Source organism: Dermacentor variabilis, chromosome 2 (genome assembly GCF_050947875.1).
Source record: "Dermacentor variabilis isolate Ectoservices chromosome 2, ASM5094787v1, whole genome shotgun sequence".
Taxonomy (NCBI): Eukaryota; Metazoa; Arthropoda; class Arachnida; order Ixodida; family Ixodidae; genus Dermacentor; species Dermacentor variabilis.
Genome location: NC_134569.1, coordinates 220880069 through 220888663, shown reverse-complemented (window position 1 = coordinate 220888663; position 8595 = coordinate 220880069). Strand labels below are relative to the sequence as shown.

The 8595-nt window shown below is 49.1% G+C and overlaps 1 long non-coding RNA gene across 1 annotated transcript; it reads left to right on the top strand.

Moving 5' to 3' along the window:
* The first annotated feature begins 4387 nt into the window (after positions 1-4387).
* On the top strand, positions 4388-5902 carry LOC142571190 (uncharacterized). Its single transcript, XR_012825792.1, has 2 exons — positions 4388-4571; positions 5775-5902. It is a non-coding gene; the product is annotated as an uncharacterized LOC142571190 (long non-coding RNA).
* Positions 5903-8595: the final 2693 nt, after the last annotated feature.

The window sequence follows — 8595 nt, the reverse complement described above, 5'->3', positions numbered from 1 at the left end:
CCATTTTTCTCCTTAGCTCGGCTGGCTGGGTGCTTTAGGTGGGCGTAGCGAACGTTGTACGCTGTGTTTCATGCTATATGTGCTGGCGCTATGCCGTGATTTTGCGCATATAACTGCAGCAAGAAGCCTGAAGATGGTTGTGCTGTTTTTATGATACCGCAAGGAAAGCGTGACGGCTTGCGCAGGAAGCAGTGGCTGCATAACATTGGCCGAAAGAACTTTGTTGCGGTAAACAGCGTTGTTTGCGAACTGAGGCATCTTTGTTATTGCTGCATTTTTTTTATTCTTCCGGCCTGCTCACCAGCGTTTTTGTTGGGGCAAATTGTACGTTGCATAAAAATTCGGCTGTCCTCAGTATGCCTAATATTCCACTGTGTCTCCATCACCTCGCACGTCGTCAGTTATTGTTATTCAGTCGGAAACGCGGCTCTATAGATTCTGCTTTCCGCTGTGAACAATGATATGCGAAGATACATCCTCTCGATGGCAGTTTTCGAGATTGTTAGGATCCGCTGCCTGTCTTACTGAAAATTCAAACAGCGGGTTGTAGCGGAGCTATTATTTCTAGCTTACGTCGATCTGTGCGTCAGTCAATTACAATAAATGCAAGCCCTGAAAAAAATTTGTGGCAAGTATACGCGTGGTATTGCAGGTGATGAGCGGTAGCTAGTCCACATTGCATTTAAGTTTTTAGGCGAAAGCCTTTATATCTCTATGCTTCAAGCTGGCGTTGTGAAAGAAAATATCACGTCACTTAAGGAAGGCCAGAGGCCACCCAAAGCATGTCCACTCCTGTATAAGAGAATGATTACCCAAATTAACTAATGATTCATTAATCATTGAATTAAGGTGGATTAGAGTGTGTTAAGAAGGATTAAAGTGCATGAATAAGGATTACTGTGTATGAACAAGTATTAAGGTGGGTGCAGGAGAATTAAGGTTGATTAGGGTAGATTGAGGGAAAATAGGGTCGACAAAGGCGGATTAAGAGCGATTAGGATGTATTAGGGTAGATTAAGGCGGATTAGGGTTGATGCATGTGGATTACGGTGTATTAAGGTGCATTAAGGTATATTAAGCTGGATTAAGGTGCATGAATAAGGATTAAAGTGGATGAAAGAGGATTAAGGTGGATGAAGGAGCGTTAACGTGGATTAGGGTGCATTAAGGAGGATTGAGGTGCATGAACAAGGATTGAATAGGATTAGGGTGGATTAAGATTGATGAAGGAGGATTAATTGTGTAAAGCCTTCTCTATAAACCTTAATCCAGCTAAGCCTTCAAATCAAAGTTTATTTTCATTCTGTCAACGATACAGAAAGAAGGAATGTGACAAAAAGCTGTTTGTCAGAACAGCTTGAATAGGTCACGCGACTAGGCCACATTAATCGGCATTAATCCTCCTTAATATACCTTAATCTATCTTAATTCACCATAATCCACCTTCATCCTCTTTCATAGACCTAAATCCACCGTGATCCTCCTTAATCCACCGTAATCATCCTTAATCCACCGTAATCCTCCTTATTCTTCCGTCGTTCAACTTAATCCACGATAATTTTCCTTAATGCACCATAATCCACCTTCATCGACGTTAATCCACCCTAATCCTCCTGAATGCACCTTATACCACTTTTGTCCACCCTAATCCTTCTTCATTCACTTTAATCCCCCTAATCAACCAGAATCCCCTTTAATGCACCTTTATATACCTTCGTTCACTCTAATCCACCTTCACCGACCTTAATCCACCTTAATTATCCTTAATACTACTTAATCCTCCTTAATTAATTCTTATCCATTCACTCACTTCTACACGGCTGCACGTGCTCTGGTTCGCTTGCGGCCTGCCTTTGCCCGCCCGAGCTCACAACACGACCTTGAAACAGAGATCTAAGGCTTTCACTTATTAATCCACACACAAAGGGATGTGTCACAAGCAATACTAGATCAGACGCACAAAGTAAATCATCTCATAATGTGGCAGAAAAATTGTCTGGAGTATAGAACTTGCCTTAAAGCTCCTTTTACATCAGTATAGCCCGTTCATACGACTTTAAGAAAATACCAACCTCATAAACGTGGCCTTCAACATTATCGATGCTGTTATCAGCATTTCTCAAAATTTTCAACACCACTGCATGGGGCGCGCAGCGGGCCCAAAATAACGCGCCTCCATAGAATGCTGCGGCCCATCCGCGGAAGCCCTGAAGAAAAAGCGTGCCGTGCGCAGCCGGCGGGCGAGGAAAGCGTCACGAGGAAGAGAGTGTCAGTACATTCAAATTCTCAAGGGCTTTACATCGGGCTGAAACCCTTAAATGATCTAAAAGCAATGACATCTCTCCTCTCTTCCTCCTGTGCCGGTGCTCCTTCTCTCGGCTGCTCCCGGGCGCCGACAGTGGCGGCACCTCGTCCGAGTAAAGCTGACAGACGCTCCCAACTTTCGCCCCTTTGGCGCGCAGTGCACTGCGGGCCAAAGGGGCGCATAAATAAGATAATGCAATAGCTGCCGGTATCCACGTTGCACAGCTTTATTTAAGCTCCTTCCACTGTGATTCGATTGCGGTGTCAACGGTGGAGGTGGCATGCGCAAGCAAGCTAACGGAGCTTTTTTTTCTCGAACGGCGCCTTTTTATCAGCTTCAACACCGCCAAGTGAAATTGGAACATACGCTTTCTATGTGGTTCTTTACCTTTTACTTTTTTATTGACAGACGTGTGGTCTAGGCTTTATATTAACCGATGGTGGCGTGCAACTACTATATAGTATGTTCTTAGAAGGCACGTTCGCTCGTACTACAAAAAGTAGCATGAACAGCGGGTCTCGAACGATGAGAACTGCCGTTTTAGTCTCGGGTTCATCAGCGGAGTCCAAAAAAAAAAAAAAATCCGCCTAGCAACGCGCATCACGTACGTATGCAATACGCGTCACCGAATGGCTGATCGAACTAGCATATGATGGGCAACTTTCGCGTCCAACCCTAGCACCGGTTCAACTACAACGAAAAGATTGCGCCAATCAGTGTGCGCAACATCGAAATGTAGCCTCCCGAACCAGAAGTGTCAACAGCGAGGCTCGGACAACATGAACCACGGCTTTCATAGCAGCGAGTGAACGCTTACAACTACAACCGTGTCGAACGTTATTTAGTGTGAAGAAAGGATGCAGGAGCTCGCGCTTCTCACCGAATCGTCCGAAAAAATACGAGTGACTTCCGATGAACGGCCACTTTCCTCACAAGGCGCGGGTCCCGCGCATGTTCATAGTTTGCCCGGCCGATGATCTGCAGCGAAATCTTTCGGTGAGCCGCCTTGTTTTTTGCGGTTGGAATAATGAAAAGTCTTTTACTCTAGCCTCCTTGGTTGTTACACCCAGAAGCACAACACAGGCTAGCCAACGGCGCATTACGTAAACGGCTCAAGCGCTAGCGAAACGCTGCCCGCCAAAACTCCGCCGCCAGAGACCCACCGAAGCGCTATTCCGATAAGCGGGAATAGCGCCGGCGTCTGCTACGAAAAAAAAAGCGCGCTAGCGCTTGACCACGGCGCTGCGACCAATAGCAGGGTCGAGTCTGCGGAGGCGCCCCAGGCGAGAGAGAAAGGGGCAAAGTTCAGAGGAAGTCGTTACTTTTGTATGCAGGGGATCTTGCATCGGGCGCCTGCTTTGAGGGTGCACCGAGTGACGCCAATCTTCGCCCTCCCTCTCGTGCCGCCAATGCACGTGCTTGATAAATTTCAAGTGCGGCGTTCGCCTGTTTCGCAGCTGACGGTCAATTCGCAAGAGGGTTCGTGAGTGGGCGCTTGCCTCCCTCCCCGCGACAGCTCGCGTTCAGCCGTTCGGCTAAGCGCAGGGAACGTACACTCTAAGAACAGTTTACACCCTTTGGAGTGCCCCTTCTGCCACAGAACGATAATCGTCATCTGCCTTGATGCGTTTCCTTTTTTTTAACGCTCGCACCGCGCGGCGCTCGCACCGCGCAGCGCCGATCTTACAGTGACGCCCTGCGTGGCCGCAGCACCCGGACAGCCGCGGTAGAGCCGTCAAGTGGCCCTTCAACCGCTCCGAGCAGCGACCCCAGGGACGCGTTGATAGCCGCTCTCGTCGCTGCACTCCGTGCTCTACTCATAGAGAAAGAAATTCAACAAGAGGGGACACTCTTCAAAAACTGGCAACAGGAAACACGTCACGCCTAGTTTCAACAACAACCGTCAGTTGACGCGAGCATCAGAAAAAAAAGAATGTGAAATAAACTTCCAGACAACGTTTTATTTTTTTTATTCCTTCCCACTAAAAGTGAAAAAGTTTTGCGTGTAAATGAACTTATACTTTGCAACTTTTTGTTTCGTTGCCCAGCAACAAGCTAGCGGCACGCCAGACGCGCGTGCATACGTCATGCGCCAGACAAGCCGCAGGAGTGAGCGAGGCTGGTCGTACGTACGAAGCTCGCGTGCTCGCCGACCCGTCTGTTTTGGATATAGCCCATGTTTTTGGGCTCCCGGCCTTCTGTATGCTTTTCTTGCGTATCGTCTGCATTTCGACACGGCACCACTGCACTACCGGACTACGGCAAGGTGAGAAATTGTGTTTGACAGTGTGCGGCGCATTTTAAGCACATTTAGGCTTAGTTCGAGTGGCGCAGTTAGCGAAAAACAGCTCCGCCGTCCTGGCGCAGTTAACTTGAGTTAATGCCTCGTCCTGGGAGACGTTTGCGGCGCTTTCTATGAGCGCCAACATTACTGTAACTTATTTCGGTAGTTTTGGAGCACGCTTGCCGCACCCGGCTTATTGACGCAGTAAGCGAAAACCGGCTCGGCCGTGTGACGCATTTGCGCGTGTACATGCGTGTACTACGTCGTAGCGCCTAAGACAGACAAGTTTTCGCGCATTCTGTGGCCCCCAACATTATTGTAACTAACGTCGTTATATTTGGGGTAATTTAGAAGCACGGTTGCCGCGCCCGGCTTATTGACGCAGTTAGCGAAAAGCAGCTCGGCTGTGTGCCGCAGTTTCGCGTGTACTGAATCTTACTGGTAGAAGTTCGTTACGCATTCTCTGACCCGAAAAAGTATTGTAATTTATTTGGTAACTCTTTAGGATATCTTGAGGCTTGCTCGCCGCGCCTGGGGTTGTGAAGGTGTTAGCAAAAAAGCAAGCCGGCCATAGTGAGTTGGTTTTGCGTGTACTGAATTTTAGTGGGACAAGTTTGCGACGCATTTTATAGCCCTGCAACAAGATATACCTTATTTCGGTACTCACGCTTCTCGAAAACGCGACGAGCGATTGCCGAGAGTGATAACACGGGAGTGTTGCATGCGCCGGCAGGACGCGTAAAAGATAACAAGGAGGAGCTCAAGAACATGACATTTATGTATTCTGAGCGACTGAAAACAGGCTATGCACCCACGAGTCTGACTTCAGTGCGATTAGAAGGCATTCTGCGAGCGTGTAACATGGTCTGGCTGAGCCTGTGTTGTAGCCACCTTTGTGTACTTGGCGTACCATCGTGTCGACTGAGGCCAAGCTGCTTTGGAAACGCGCAGTCACCCGTGTATTTGTGCACTTGAAGTGCAGGAAATAATGCCGGGGAAAGGAGGGGTGCTTGAAAATTTTGTAGCATTGTTTGGGAGGAATCTTTGCTGCGAAATATACGTAAAAGTGAATTTATCTGTAATGCCGCTCATTCACCACTTACGCACGTTTCGCCTCTACACGCAGTAACTCCTGTTAGGTCAATATGCCAAAATGATACATGCTTGTAATTTACTTTCTTTCAGCTGATGGCATCCGGTAGAGCATCGTACGGCAACGACTGCTGCTTACCTGGTGCCACAACTTTGGATGAATGCAGAAGCCCGGAACGAGCATTTATATAGAGCAAAATAAATGTTTCATCATTTCAGAAGGCGTCTTTCGTTTTCTTTATGAAATTGCACCTGACAGATTCGGTGCAGTCTTGTAAAGGTCAATCGCAATCATTTCTACTTAATAATGAAACGATTCCACGCCAAGGCCACGCGAGGCTCAGCAGAAGCGAAAAGAAAAAATGAATGCCGCGCCGAGCAGCGGAGCCGGCGCGGCGTGTACCAAGTGGTGTTCAAAACGCGCGCGCCCAAAACCGAAACCGGAAGGAGTCAACAACAACCGCTTGGTGTGCTACAGTCAATTCGGCCGCTGGGCTCTATGGGAGTGTCCGCTCTTGTTGAAATTTCTTTCTCTATGCTCTACTCGTCCAGTGCCCAGCCACTGACGGCAATGTACAGGCGCTCCCAGAGTAATTCGGAACGCAATACGCACGGCCGCTCGCCGGCGGAGTGCGCACATGGAAAAAGTAGTACCATAATCTGCGCGTGCGCGGTCTTCCTAGCGAGCAAGGTTGCCTTCCTAGTGCATCTAGTTTGTGTTGCGTTGCTCCAAAACGGTAGCCCTAGGTGGCCCTTAACGGCTGGGCCGGTGGTGTCTGTGACAAGCTGTGTCTGCGCATGCACTCGCGTTGGAGCATAAACGCTCGTGTCTGCATGTTCGGGTGCTTGGGCGCCTTTTTTTCATTTTTCGTGTGGGTCGTTTTTATCATTTGCTCAAAATATTTATGGTACGTGACCGTGACTAGCACTGGCAGAGGCGGCGTTTTCGTCTGATGCAACCGTGATGATATCGGCGGCTCGATTGATAAAGGGATACGAACATATTTAAACAATGACAGTTACGCGAATTCTGCCCTATTCCAATCGAGGCAACATGCCGAAAAGAGTGCCGATGAATGTGCGGAGAAATATAATTCAGCTCAGTTCACAAAGTATACCTCAACGTGAGATATGCCGCCTCATAGGAAAGTCTATAAGTGCGGTCAACCGAATAATGCAAGCATACAGGGATGAAGATGGCCGACTCAAAGATGCTGCACGATCGGGTTGACACCGATGCACGTCGGAAGAGTCCGACCTTCTCATTGTTGCTGCAGCCGTTGCTGATCCTTTTCAGAGCGCCCGCCAGATAAAGACAGCCCTCAACCTGCAAACCAGTGAGGAAACAATCAGAAGGCGCATGCGAGAGGCTGGTATTCGTGGATTTGTCGCGGCACAAAAGCCACACCTTACGGAGTGCCAAAAACGCCGGCGCCTTGAGTTTGGCAGGGAATGTGAGCGCTGGAAGACTGAAGAATGAAAGGAAGTCATATTCTCAGATGAATCGGCATTTTCATCTATATGGGATCAAGAGCATCGCGTATGGAGACCATATCATTGCAGGCATTTTGATTTTCTTTCTGATCTTTCAAGCACAAATTCTTCGGACGCCAAAAGGTATTTCAACTGAAAAGACCGCTATCTATTCCCTTCTTTCCGTGTAGATACGAGCCTGGGTATGTTTCTGAAGTCTGCAGCAGCGGCCGCTGTACTGTCAACGTTTGGGGAGCAATTAGCAAAGAGGGCCTCGGTCCGCTAATCAGACTGTCCCCATCGTTCACAGCTGAAGGTTGCTGCGAAATTCTGGACTACCACCTACTGCCATACGCTCTGGACGGGCCATTTAAAGATGGCTGCTACTTGTTCGTACAAGACCTGAGCCCGGTGCACACCGCCAGAGCTGTGGAAAAACTTCTTCAAGAACGTGGTGTTCGCGTTCTTGACTGGCCTCCGAAAGGTGCAGACTTCAATGCTATGGAGAACGTGTGGGGCACGATGAAGGAAAGTTTGTCCAAGATGAATCTGGGAGGGGCCAGTGCCGACGAGCTCTGGCTCGCCATAACGCGCGAGTGGAAGCGCCTTGGTGAGAGGAGGGACTTCGTAGATGCGCTCTACGAGTCAATTCCACGCCGCGTACAAGCTGTGCTTCGCGTGGACGGCACATTCGCGAGATATTGATAGCGGAACATGCCAACCGCTTTAGATGAAGCAGTTACGTTTCGATTCTTTTTGTTTACTGTGGAAAAAATAAACCCAGTGTTCTTCCCGTTATTTAGGTTGCATTGCACAATGCTAAAGGGCACCTAGCGCTACCTTCCTGGAGCAAGGCAACGCCAACCTAGATGCACTAGGGAGCGAAACTTGCTCGCTAGGGAGACCGTGCATGCGCAAATCTTGCCTGTATTTATCCGCCGGCGCGCTCCGCCGACGAGCAGCTACGTGTCCGGCGTTCCGAATTATTCTGGGAGCACCTGTACGTACGTCACATGTGTGACGCGGCTCTCGCCGCGCAGGAAGCACTGCTTCATCACGACTAGGCGCGTCACCGCGCCACATAAGCAAAGGCCACCAACTTGCCCGCGCACGCCGTTCTGGTCGCCGCCGCCGCGTCTCTTTCACCCCTCTTTCAATTCCTTCTTCCACTTGTGCAGCGCGGTTGAGGTGTCCTCAACTGAGATACAGTGACTGCGCTGCAATTTACCCCAATTTTTCCTTCCCAACCAAGAATCTCTATCTCTCAACGAAAGACGCCATGACAAGGCATTGGTGCATAGGAGTAGCAAGAAAAGAGCCACCACATTGTTGGTGTCAACGCCCGCCCTGACTTATGTTAAATTCTCGCTTTAGGCGAAAGCGTTGGTCAGCTCGCATTGCAGAAACCGCCTGAACCTGCCAGCCGTGCCCGGAAGGCGTC